Source organism: Lissotriton vulgaris, chromosome 3_2 (assembly GCF_964263255.1).
Source record: "Lissotriton vulgaris chromosome 3_2, aLisVul1.2, whole genome shotgun sequence".
NCBI classification, from domain to species: domain Eukaryota; kingdom Metazoa; phylum Chordata; class Amphibia; order Caudata; family Salamandridae; genus Lissotriton; species Lissotriton vulgaris.
Window position 1 is genome coordinate 58,144,591 of NC_141690.1, and position 14,302 is coordinate 58,158,892.

Here is a 14,302-nt window from a genome sequence, read left to right on the forward strand (position 1 = left end):
TTGCGATGTCTATTACCGCAGCGGGCTTAGACCCGGGCGAATTCGGGACCCATTCCTTTCGAATAGTGGCTGCCACTGAAGCTACAGCCAGGGGTCTTAATGTTGAACAGGTAAAACGAGTGGGGCGTTGGTCCTCCAATTGTTATAAGAGATATGTGCGGTTGCACATGTTGTGAAGCTGTAATAATGCACTCACGCTTCTTGTCTTTTGTTTGGTTTTCAGTTGCGCAAGCCTACGAGGCAGGGCGGACTATGCAGTCGACCCAACACCAGGCCAGCGGTCAGACATCACCGGCTGTGAGAAAGGAGGTGTGGGTCGTGGGCCACTCATACGTGAGGCGTGCCGCAGACGTATTCGAAGCAGGTGACATGATTCACGTACCTGGGGAATACGGGTACAGGGTGTCCTTCTACGGAAGAGGCGGTCTCTGTATTGACCAGTTTCAAGCATTCTTTGAGGGTTTGTTAGGGCGGACGAGGTCACCGCCGTCTATAGTCATAGTACATTTAGGGGGCAATGATTTGGTCACCACCGGTAGACGACTTCTCCTAGAGGCAATGCTTTCCACTGTAAGTTGGTTGGCGAGGAAAGTTCCGGGGTGCATAATTGTGTGGTCTCATATGATCCCACGAAAAGTGTGGCGGAGGGCTATCTCGATTCCTGCTTTGAACCATTCTGTTAGAAAACTTAATAACAAAGTGAGTAGGTTGTTCCGTTCCAAGACATTGCATTCTGTCTCGCATAGTTGTATTAATGATGACAGTATGTATTTGGGGGATGGTGTGCATTTGTCGCGGGTGGGGAATGAGTTACTCATAGGAGACTTCTTAGCTTGGTTAAAAACGTTAAAACATGACCTTTAGGTAGGAGTTTTGTGGGGGGTCCGGATAGCCGGTCAACTATCCGGACCTGTGGCGGTAAGGTCATGATCGGTGAGCACTAATTAGAAGATCCCTATGAGTGGGCGTCACCCAACACGGATGGGAGCGCTCGGGTGAGGTGGCCATTGGCCCCTCAATGGGGAGGCGGTCCCTTCTAAGGATGGGTCGCCGGAAGTAAAGGAAAGGCGGTCAAGGCCCCTTCCTGTGTAGGAGGGGTTACAGCCCCCTCCTGGGGAATTTCCCAGGGCCAGTGACATCTGCGACGGCAGATGCGGTAAGTTGTGTGGGGTTGGGGGGAGGTCTACGATACCTTCTAGATACCTCACACGAGTATTCGAACGACCTTTAACTGGCGTCGAGTTCTTAAGTGCCCCCGTCAAGTCAAGGGAAATTGGTAGTAGTTGCACTTGAGGTAAGCCTCCGTGCTGTCGCCCCTCCCAAGTGGGAGGGGTAAGTCTGGTTAGGGATCTTGACACCGGTTATGACCTTGCCGTTGGCCCTTAAACGTTAGGATGTACAATTTCAATATTTCTAGAGAATGTTTTGTAGGATGCTAGTTCGGCTAGGAGAACCTCTGTATTAGAGAATATGTTAAGGTTAGCCAAACAGCGCAATGTGGTAATGAAATTGTACATAACATGAAACGTTTAATGTTTTAATTTTGTTTTAATAAATACGGCCGGGAGGGTCACTCCCTCCCACTTCCAAAAACTTCAAGAACTGTTTCCGGTTTCCCTCCTTTTGGGGATTGTGTTGAGAGGGGGTGGCGGGTATCTCAGCCATATGGAAAGGGGCGACCACTCGGTCCCCCCGAACGTATGGCGGAGTGCCTCGATCCCCCCGGGAAGCCATTTTTGGGCGGGAGGCGCGTCTCGGCTGGTATGCCCGAAGCGGCGTAGCCGGGGCGCGCTTTTTCCCGCCCTAGAGTGGGCTGGCCTAGACACTGACGCAGCCAGCCACGCCCTCGGGGCAGGCAGGGGCGGGTTTTCGCCCGCCCTGAAGACGGATAAAAAGGGACGCAAGACTGGAAGACGTCCTCTTGTTCTTGTGCTCTGAAGCTGCACCTCCTCGCTACACGTGAGCTCGGGACAGAACGAAGAGCCAATTTTGACCCACCCACCAGCCCCTGAGGACAGCCAGTTGTTTGTAATAAAGTTGATCGATAATTATGTTTCTGTTTCGTTTACAGGTTGTGATAGTATCATGTTGATGTTGATTATAATAAAGACTGGTGTATGTTGTGTAGGTTTTGCGATTAAAATGATTCGATATAGTGTTGAATTTTTAAGCATGCTCTTTCGGTCGTAGTGACCAATGTTTTCGTAGGTTTTATTAGCATTTTCGTATTTATTTTTGGTAGGCGGTAAGGTCATGATCGGTGAGCACTAATTAGAAGATCCCTATGAGTGGGCGTCACCCAACACGGATGGGAGCGCTCGGGTGAGGTGGCATGATGTGATGTGAGAAGGTTCTGGTGCAGTCAGATGAAGTGTGGGAATGAAATGGAAGTTGGAACAGTAGGAGTTTACATAAAAAATAAGTGTGGAGTTTCTCTGCTCTTGAATCACAAGCAATGATTGGTGGATTCAGATAGTTGAAAACTGAAAGTTAGGGTGCATGGTTGTGTTGTGTGAAAGAAGCAATTTGAATGGTTAAGAAAAAGTCACTAAAGGCAATAATGCCCTGGATAAGCTGGTGTATTGAGAGGTCAAACATCCTTGCTGACTTAATTTGCAACATTGTAGAATAAACTTTTGAACCTGAGAGTTCAGTTAGGAGGGAGTTGCTATGGTAACAGATAGAAAGATCTGAGAGGGGGAAGGGTGTTGGTTTGAAAATAATGAGGGAAGACTTTTGATTGGTTGAAATAAGGCATATGTGTGCAAAGTTAGAGATTTTCTATGCCAGTCTTGTTTTCAGTGTATTGAGTGCACACCTTTTGCTCTGCTAAAGAAAAATTGGTGTGTGTGTCTGACACTATTTTCAATCTCCCAAAGCATTTGTAAAGGTAAGTAATGATTTATTTAATTTAGATAGAGACTTGTTTGCTCTATGGAGAATATTTGGAAGCAGATAGTTAAGTTTCAGTAGTGAAATTGAATGCCTGTACATAGGTTCTGCGCAGTGTTTCTAAAATGTTATTCAAAAAACGATTTTGGGTGCAAATCAATGGTATTTTCATTTGGCCCTTATTTATGATTGCCTTGTGCAGCCGGTGCATCACTTTAAACATGGGAAAACAGTGACTTTCTTGTGGCGCAAGGCCTTCATAAAGAAGGCCCTGAGTTTCTTTGCTTTTAGTTTGTGTTCTGCTTTTTGATAATGCTTGATATCAACATTTGCAAGGTAGGGGATTTGTATTTTGGGAAACAGTGATGTTTCAAAAGTGAAATTCTGTGCTTGTACATAGGTTATGCCCTGTGTTTTTTAAATGTTATTCAAAAAACGATTTTGGGTGCAAATCAATGGTATTTTCATTTGGCCCTTATTTATGATTGCCTTGTGCAGCCGGTGCATCACTTTAAACATGGGAAAAAAGTGACTCTCTTGTGGCGCAAGGCCTTCATAAAGAAGGCCCTGAGATTCTTTGCATTTAGTTTGTGTTCTGCTTTTTGATAATGCTTGATATCAACATTTGCAAGGTAGAGGATTTGTATTTTGGGAAACAGTGATGTTTCAAAAGTGAAATTCTGTGCTTGTACATAGGTTCTGCCCTGTGTTTTTTAAATGTTATTCAAAAAACGATTTTTGGTGCCAATCAATGGTATTTATATTTGGCCCTTATTTATGATTGCCTTGTGCAGCCGGTGCATCACTTTATACATGGGAAATAAGTGACGCTCTTCTGCTTTTTGATAATGCTTGATATCAACATTTGCAAGGTAGAGGATTTGTATTTTGGGAAACAGTGACGTTTCAAAAGTGATAATCAGCTAAAGACATCTGCGAAAAAATAACCTTAGAAATTCACTAAAAAGTACATAGGTATAAAGCCCTATAAAAAGTTAAAAATTAGCAGTTAAAAAACCAATGAAATTCACATAAAAAAACAAAGGTTTCACACCAGTTATAGTTAGGAATTAGCATTAAAAAAACCTTTGAAATTCACTGAAAAAACCATAGGTTTCACACCAGTTATAGTTAGGAATTAGCATTTAAAAAACCTAAGAAATTCACTGAAAAAACCATAGGTTTCACACCAGTTATAATTAGCTGGAAATTTTACTGACATAAAACCAATGAAATTCCACGTTATAGTTAGTTGGACTCACTATAACTTGCGCGTGTAATGCACTGCTGATGACATCACATATTACATCACTCATGACATGGTCAGTGACATCACTCATGACATCACTGATGACACCATCCTTGTGACAGAGTGACAGACCTCCTTTCACTGTAAAGTAACCCTTGAAACACATATTCAAGAATAGAAACTAACATTTTCAAAAAAGTGGATATACCCATACCAGTTACAACAACCAATTCAGTAATTCCACAATCTATGTACACATTCACATATTCACCAACAGTTTTATATAGTCACTCATACATATACTCACTCATCATATGTAGTGATACCCCTATACATCCTGTTACACACCGACAGTCATCAAAAAGTTACTCACACACACACACTCACACATGCAAATAAACTAATAAACATCCTTTATTTGCATATACAGATATACACACACTACCACCTTACTTCTAAGGAAACTTACACGTATTTACTCTCTTAAACAATCACTTATAGAAACACATACTTATTTAAACAGGAACTCTTACAATCTCTCACTCTCACATATACTGACTTATATACGTCAATACTCACATATACTAGATTAATATATATCTTGTTACTGATAAAGACACTAGTGAGACAGGCATTCAATCACTAATACACACATATACACATTCATCCACTCATACAGTCCTGCACATATGCTGTTTTCAAAAAACATACAAACTGTGAGTCAGTCATTGATGCATCTATGTGCTAAGTAAGACCCCCACCAAATCTTACAGACACTCATACTGATACTAAAAAAACATATAATAACCCATATACACACATATGTAGCTACTCACCAACCCATGCAGCCACTTATACACAAAATGAAACACTGATACATATATTTAAATATTTAAACATTACTCGCTAATGTATGTATTCACTAAGATACACTTAATAAGCCAGTTAACCAATCATTTTTTTTTTAAAACATCCATTAAGACACTTATTTAAACATTTATTCTTCCATCGACCTTTACATATACATATAAAAAAAATTATTTTTCAGAAAGACACACATTCACTGGATGGTGTCATCAGTGATGTCATGAGTGATGTCACTGACCATGTCATGAGTGATGTAATATGTGATGTCATCAGCAGTGCATTACACGCGCAAGTTATAGTGAGTCCAACTAACTATAACGTGGAATTTCAGTAGTTTTATGTCAGTAAAATTTCCAGCTAACTATAACTGGTGTGAAACCTATGGTTTTTTCAGTGAATATATATATATAAAGTGTTATGAAAAAAGGAGTGCACTCCCAGAATCTGGGATAGATATCCACACTTGAAAATAAATAGGAAAAGCCTTTTTTGGCGTCTCTAAGTCAAACAAAATGTAATACTAAGGCTATCCTTTGTTCTGCCAACTGCCCCTATCCAGTGCCAGGTAACAAATCCCAGCTAAATGATTAGGAGTTAACACCACTCTGTCCTTCCTGTGCTCAGAGGCCAGGCATTATCTTCTGAGCCAGGGTTGTTAGTTCTCCCAACTAAGGTTGTATAATCCAGCTTGAGAGGTGTGATGAGAGGCACAACAGATTATAAACCTGTCTCAAACAGCCTAAAATACATTTTTATAAAGCATCACGGTTAAAGCAGATTTTGAAAATGAATTTTGAAATGACTTTGCTATTACTTTCCTAGGTGGACATATGAAGCTAAACTATTCATTCGTGCCTAGGGCTGTTTTATGAAACATGTAAACGGCTTACACAGTAAAATAGCTTTTCGACCTTCAGACAGGATGAGGACACGCTTTTTAAATAAATTGAATGCCATTGTCTCATGTGTAGTGCACCCTGCATTGCTGACTTCCAAGATACACTTAGGCGTGACTTATTGGTAAATGCAAAAAAGGTTTTTCTTCATGTCAAAAGCACTTTCTCTTGCCATGTGTCACTGAAATACCTTTAGATTGCAGCCCAGTCAGATGTTCACATCTGGGCGCCTATCTGTAATCTGGGTCCGGATCTTCGGCTGCTCGATGTAAAGAGACTATTTCTGGAAGCCATAATATCACCACACGCTGGAATATGGGGTGCCGTCGAGAAGCTGCCACCTTTAGGAGAAAAAAATTAAAGGTGTAAAAAACGTCCTTGCTGGATGAATATTTTAAAGGGTTGAAAAAAACCATGAGTCTGATTCGGATTGTGGAATTCTTCAGGAGAGAGAAGTAAGACTCAGAAAGTGGTGGAAGTGGGAAAAAAAAGGCGAAAAAGTTACTGTTACAAACCACCCTCTAACCAGACTGAAGCCCTTAAGTAGCAATAAAACTGGAAAAGGAAAATTACCAAGCTTCACACAAAAGTAAACAAAAACGGATGGGGCATATCCGAAAGGACTGAAGGAAGACCTGGAAAAGGAAATATTATTACCGCTGCAGTAACACCCGAACACAGTGGCACTCTTGGCATCAATATATTGTTTTCATATATGCGGGTGGTGTAATCACATACTCTATTACATATATGATCTTTAGCTCTCATTCCATTGGTCCATTTTGTATACCATCTGCTATGACCATACAGAAAAATTAAATGGAACAATTGGGTGAAACCAATTTTACAAATACTATTTTAGAGCCAGGGGACAGAGACTGTGGCACTGATGAGCAGTTTCTCAGTGCAGAGAATATTATACAATAAAAAATAGGGCCCGAAAAATAGCGGTAAATATGAGTGACCATGCAGAATATCCATATGCCAATTAATAAATAAATATTTCAGAACTAAAAATGTATTGCAGATAACATGGAACACTTTTTAAATGGTCAAATAAATCGCCGTATGACCCAAAAAATATAATGTTTTTAATAAATGTAACAGTAAACAAAGTTAATTATTCTACAGGGAATGTTGGCAGGGAGAATGCTGGCAGATGAGAGACCAGGGTTGGTACTAGAAGACGGTCTGGAGCTCTATGGGTAGATGCAGCTTTTAAGAAGGCAGTGCTGAAGTCATATGTGGATTATTATCAATATTTGAATCACTGCCCGCCCTAAAAATGCATCGATAATTCCAAGCTAATAGAAGCATATGAGACACTGAGCATGTACACATTATGTTAAAGAAATTGTATATTTCCAAACTATTCTCGAATCAACAATTCTCATGTGGAGCCGAAATCTAACAATGACATAAAATGCCACCTGAAGGCACCAGGAACTAAGCACAGTTTAATGCTACCCGAATGTAAAATTAATTACCTCATTCCACAGACTTAGGGCTTCCTCCATGGGCGTCTCTTCTTGCTCATAGACGATAGCAGGTGCTTCTCATAACCCTAGACAAACCCTAAAACGATGGAATTTTGCACAAAAAAAAGCAGCAACCTTAATTTCTATATGTATTCCTTTAGGCACATAACTGAAATCTGCATCGCTCAGACTATAATTCACATATGAAAAAAAAATGAAAAAGAAATGAACCATAGCCACTGATACATTTTAGAATGTGAACATGTGTCTGTATTATTCAAATGTGGCAATGATTAATTCATTGTATATTGATGCAAACATTCCTAACAGAGACCTCTGCGAGCTAATGCATTTTCTGCACGGCGCTTTTCCATTGATGTCACAAAATGGTTGCGGAAAGCGATTTTCATAATAGTAATAATAGGATTACAGAATCAGGCCACTTAAAGGAATGGAGCTGACTCTGCGAAAGCTGTGGCAGCAGCGCTGGAGGGAACGGGGAGATTAATCTACTTCAGCAAACTAAATAAGAATCTACCACTGGCCGCCATCCTGCTGCGCACTCCAAAACACCTGCCCTCTGCTTTTATGAAGAATATTTTAGAGTGACTCAGGCTTTCAGGCAGAAAAGGCCATAACAAAGAAGCAGTTCCTTCCCTTAGAGGCAGGTACAGTAGAGAATGTCTGAAGTCTGCTGCCAGCCTTTTACTACCTCATTACAGAGATGTCCCGTTGCATTATGGGGGTAGTGAAATTAAAGTACAAATAATTGGCAATCCATTGACAGGGGGCTGCGATATTTTCTTTTCATGCATTTTCTAACTTTCTAACTTCTACATGTTAGTTTTATCTTCGTTAGCTATTTTGCCCAAGCGATGTCATTTTTCTATATTTGTTTAGTTTTTATCGCTGGTCAGCGGAGTCTAAGTTACACAGCTCTCTCCAGTCATACCGATCTTTAATTGAATTTTTAATACAGAATCCTTGTTTGGGAGATCTTTGTTCATGAGATATTGCCTGTGCAAAGAAGATACGACTCATTAGAATTATTTATACGTAGTGATTCACCTTCTATTTTACTTTATGTGTACATTATTTTTAAATCTGACGTATTAGCTTCATATTGTCCAAACTCTTCGTTATGAAATACTTATGTATATATAGGAATAGAGGGACTTTCAGCCAGTCCCTTTAAATCCATTGGTCTGTTTGACTGTCATTCAGCATTTGCTTCCGCCCACACCAGCAGCCCACTTCAGCCCTTGGCTCTCTTCCCTGTGAGTGATGGTAGTGTGCTTGTGCACATGTGTACATCTGCCTAAAAAGAAGAGCACTTCGGTGCCAGAGCTAGTAGGCAATCACTGCTTTTATTTTCTCATTGAACCTGCCCAGGGGGATTGGGTTCTGAGGGTCTTTAAAGGTTCAGGAAGGGAGGGACGGGTCGGCTCCCCTTCCTTTTAATATATGTGGTGTCCCTGGTTAATGTGGTCTCCAGGGCATTTTTAAGGCTTTGGTAGGGATTGGGGCGCCCTCTTCCCTTTAATTTACATGTTGGCCCTGTGAGATGTACCTAGGGCCTTATTAGGTTCAGGGAGGGGTGGTGGGTGTCCTACATTAATTACTTGGCCCTGGTGGAGGGATCGCTCCACTCCAGGGGGTATTATTTGGACAGGCACAGGTGCCTACTGCTTTAAAAATATTTTGCCACAGACCCCACACAAATTCATGGCAACATTTTCCCTCGGGGACTCACCACCAGGCTTGGGGGGGGTCAGAGTATCCGTACTCATCCCCTATTTCATTTTTCCTATATTTGTTTAGGACTTGGGACTGTATCCTGAGTCCTTATATGACTGCCACCACTTCCTGGATAATGGGGTGGCAGTCAAAAAGATGTCAGCAGTAGGTCTGTTGGTTCCGCTGAGCTTCTGCAGTGGGACGTATACCATTTATTTGAACCTTAATTTTTTCAAAATCACTGAACAGATTCACACCAAAACACAAAAACACTCTTTCTGGACCAAGATATAGCTTTCTGTCAAATGTGGTGCAAATCTGTTGAGAGTTTTGGGCTGTAGCTGTGTCTAAAGTTTCTATGTAAAAATGAATGGGGAACATGCGTTTGGGACCCCCCTTTTCTGTCGCCCCCACTTGACAGTTTACCCTGAAATTTTTGATGTGCAAACTAGTCAAACAGTAGCAGTTTTGAAAAAGGTTTTGTGGAGATTTGTTAAACGGCGCAGGGGTTATTGGCAACTGAAAAAAGGCATTTTCTGTGGAAATACAATCCTAACTGTAATTAACCAGTGAAGACCGACAATGGGTACCACTGTCAGAAAATACTTCTGGACAGTCAGTTATTACTGCAAAAGAGGCTAAGCATAATCAATCGTGTGCCCAAATATATTTATAAATAGAACATGACTATCTATCACCCAAGAGTGTTCCTGCGGATGAGTTTTGATGGTGCAGTACTGAGAAAGGTGACTTGCTTAATAAAAACAAACACTAATGACAAAAACACACAAGGGCTTTCTGATAAATATAGCATACTAAATAATCAAAGGCAAATAGTTAACTCCATGTTTTTCCCATGTGTAATCATGTTCAGTTAAAGATTTGATCATATGTGTCCACTTTTCAACCCCTGTGGCTATATATTGTGGTCTGGTCTTCATCAGGACAAAGACATGGGATATACTCTCACATGCTACACTTTATTTGGAATTGGACTAGCCGCTCTTCATTTGAGTTTCCTGAGCGCAAAAGTATTGGAGAAATTTCAGGATCCGATACTTACATAGCAGTTGGACATAATTTGTTTGGGTCTTAATCTGAATAAAGGGTTGACGCCTACGTGATCACATGCTTGATTGAACACAATTACAAATTGGCAAAATATTGAGTCAGTTCTTTGCCAACAGACATTGAGGACCATATTTATCCATGTTTTGCTTCGACCATGCGCCGCGCAAGGGAGACACACATCCGGAGTAAGATTTATCAAGCTAAGTTGCACAGCTTGATAAATCCAGAGTAACACAACGCAGTGCAAAACGCTGCGTTGAGTTACTCTGCCCTAGGAACACAGTCCATAGTTGAAGCTTGGGTGTTCCCACGCATCCACCCATGGAATTTGACTCATTCCCAGATTTACCAACACTGGTATGTAAGGAAATTGCCTCTCAGGATTGTTGCTGTTCAAGAAGGTGTCCCTTTCTGCACAAAAACAGTCCTCCTTACAAAGCAGTCATCCTTGAACCATGAAGAAAGGGTGCCTGAGTTGGCGCTAAAAAGTCAAAAGTGCACCAACACTATGAAAGTACAGGAATGCTCCATATAATGATAAATAAGATGCATTACTGCCCTTTCCCTTTCATGCAGCACAGCAAGGTGGCTTGCTGCATTGCGCTGCGTGAAAACCTGATACATATGGGTTTAGTCTGCAACGTGTTTTGTTTTGCTTTATTTTCGACTTAAACATTGGTGTTCTCTTTCCTTTTCCTGCTATTTTGCATTCAAGAGGACTATCCTTAGCCTCTGTTGCAGTAATAGTTCACTGTGCAGATTTATCTCCCCACAGATTCATCACATGATTTATATATATAACTGAAGCCCAGATTCTGAGGGTTATCGGGTCTACACTGTGTATGTATAAAGGCTACAATGTTAGACCTGAAGCCATGTTCTCCCTTGACACACTCATGTAGGGCATAAGGAGTGCTGCAGTCCACAAGTGACATTCAACTTTGGGCGAACGAAGCGAAACCAAAGGGGATGATGGACGTAGTGTTGAACATTGCAAGCACTTACCCCCAGTCAACTGATCCGGGTTTAATCCATCCTCATTCTTTAGCTCACTCCGCCAGCCCAGTTCAGACATGGCCATATGCAAATCAGTCTGACCCTGTGCCTCATGGGAGCAGTCCAGCCTGAACTGCCAAGCCATGTCTTCCCTGGACCGGAATCACGCATCCTGGGACTGGTTTCTGGCTAATCAACCGTCATCAGCCAGGCTAGCTTGAATCAAGTGGCAAAGTGAACAAGGGACCCACGTCTGGGCATACCCTACCAACTTAGGGCGAAAAAAGCAAAATCAAAGGGGATGATGGATGGAATGTTGAACCTTGCAAGCACTCACAACCAGTCAACTGATCTGGGTTTAATCCATCATCATTCTTTAACTCACTCTGCCACCCCAGTTCAGACATGGCCATATGCAAAACAAGTCTGACCCTGTGCTTCATGGGAACAGTCTTGCACCAACTGCCAAGCCATGTCTTCCCTGGACAGGAAACAAGCATCCTGGGACTGGTTTCTGGCTAATCAGCTGTCATCAACCAGGCTAGCTTAAATCCAGTGGCAAAGTGAGCAAGAGACCAACGTCTGGGCATACCCTGCCAACTTATGGCAAACAAAGCAGAACCAAAGAAGATGATGGACGGAGTGTTGAACATTGCAAGCAGTCACCCCAGTCAACTGATCTGGGATTGATCCATCATCATTTTTTAGCTCACTCTTCCAGCCTGGTTCAGACATGGCCATATGTAAATCAGTCTGAACCAGTGCCTCATGGGAACAGTCCAGCCCGAACTGCCAAGCCATGTCTTCCCTGGACCGGATTCACGCATCCTAGGACCGGTTTCTGGCTAATCAGCTGTCATCAGCCAGGCTAGCTTGAATCCAGTGGCAAAGTGAGCAAGGGACCCATGTCTGGGCATACCCGGCCAACTTAGGGTGAACAAAGCAAAACCAAAGGGGATGATGGACGGAGTGTTGAACATTGCAAGCACTCACCCCAAGTCAACTGATCAGGGTTTAATCCATCATCATTCTTTAGCTCACTCCGCCACCCCAGTTCAGACATGGCCATATGCAAATCAGTCTGACCCTGTGCCTCATGGGAACAATCCAGCCCGAACTGCCAAGCCATGTCTTCCCTGGACTGGAAACAAGCATCCTGGGGCAGGTTTCTGGCTAATCAGCTGTCATCAGCCAGGCTAGCTTAAATCCAGTGGCAAAGTGAGCAAGAGACCAACGTCTGGGCATACCCTGCCAACTTATGGCGAACAAAGCAGAACCAAAGAAGATGATGGACGGAGTGTTGAACATTGCAAGCACTCACCCCCAGTCAACTGATCTGGGATTAATCCATCATCATTTTTTAGCTCACTTTACCAGCCTGGTTCAGACATGGCCATATGCAAATCAGTCTGAAGCTGTGCCTCATGGGAACAGTCCAGCCCGAACTGCCAAGCCAGTCTTCCCTGGTCCGGAAACAAGCATCCTGGGACCGGTTTATGACTAATCAGCCATCATCAGCCAGGCGAGCTTGAATCCAGTGGCAAAGTGAGCGAGGGACCCACGTCTGCGAATACCCTGACAACTTAGGATGAACAAAGCAAAACCAAAGGGGATGATGGACAGAGTGTTGAACATTGCAAGCACTCATCCCTAGTTAACGGATCTGGGTTTAATCCATCATAATTCTTTAGCTCACTCCGCCAACCCAGTTCAGACATGGCCATATGCAAATCAGTCTCACCCTGTGCCTCTTGGGAACAGTCCAGCACGAACTGCCAAGACATGTCTTCCCTGTACCGGAGACAAGCATCCTGGAACCGGTTTCTGGCTAATCAGTTGTCATCAGCCAGGCTAGCTTGAATCCAGTGGCAAAGTGAGCAAGGGACCCACATCGGGGCATACCCTGCCAACTTAGGGTGAACAAATCGATACCCAAGGGTATGATGAATGGAGCGCTTGAGCAAATCAAACACTCACCCCAGTCAACTGATCTGGGTTTATCCATCAGCATTCTTTAGCTCACTCCACCACCCCAGTTCAGACATGGCCATGAGCAAATCAGTCTGACCCTGTGCCTTATGGCAACAGTCCAGCCTGAACTGCCAAGCCATGTCTTCCCTGGACCGGAATCACGCATCCTGGGACCGGTTTCTGGCTAATCAGCTGTCATCAGCCAGGCTAACTTAATTCCAGTGGCAAAGTGAGCAAGGGACCCACGTCTGGGCATACCCTGCCAAAGTAGGGCGAACAAAGAAAAAGAAAAGGGGATGATGGACGGAGTGTTAAACATTGCAAGCCTTCACCCCCAGTCAACTGATCTGGGTTTAATCCATCATCATTCTTTAGCTCACTCTGCCACCCCAGTACACATTGTTCTGCATTCTGTACATTAATTGTTCTTTTTGCATTCAACTTTTGAGGCCATGGATGTATTTCCAGACCATGAACCATGGTTTATAGAAAGGCTATATACACAAAAAAGGGATAAGTCAATTTTGTACATGTTTTAAGTGTCCAGACGCAACACTGTATATAGAAAGGCAGTATGCATAGTCTAAAAAAAGCAATAAATTCAGCAAATATGTGGATGACCACTCATAAAGAGGACATTTTCACCATACATCCACACAAATTCTTTAATGCAAAGCACTATCTATTTCAGACAGGAGATTGTGCCAAAAGATTGCAACCCTTTTAAGGTATTTATTTTCAGCAAACTTACTCCACCTTAAGTTTTTTTCACACCAGTCTTTCTTAACTGTGTGCTGTACAATGCAGAACCCGTACAAAAGTGGCAAAAATGTAAAAGTAAGTTTAAGCGTATATTTTGTACTGCACTACTAAAACGCAGTGCTCCACCATATTTACAACAGTATGGTGCATCCCTGCATTTCCCCCTTCGCTGGCACTAATTTAAGCAGCCTAGCTCCAACGCAGGCACCCTTGCATCGTGGTGTAAGGGTGTCTGTGCTGAGAGGAAGATTGTTTCTGTGCAGGAAGGTGGGCCTTCCTGCACATAGACAATCTTTAAATGGCTTTTTGTCACTTCTAAGTGTGTTGCTTAATGCAGCACACAAAGAATTTACAAAATGTATTTTTTAGAGATTTGCAGGAAG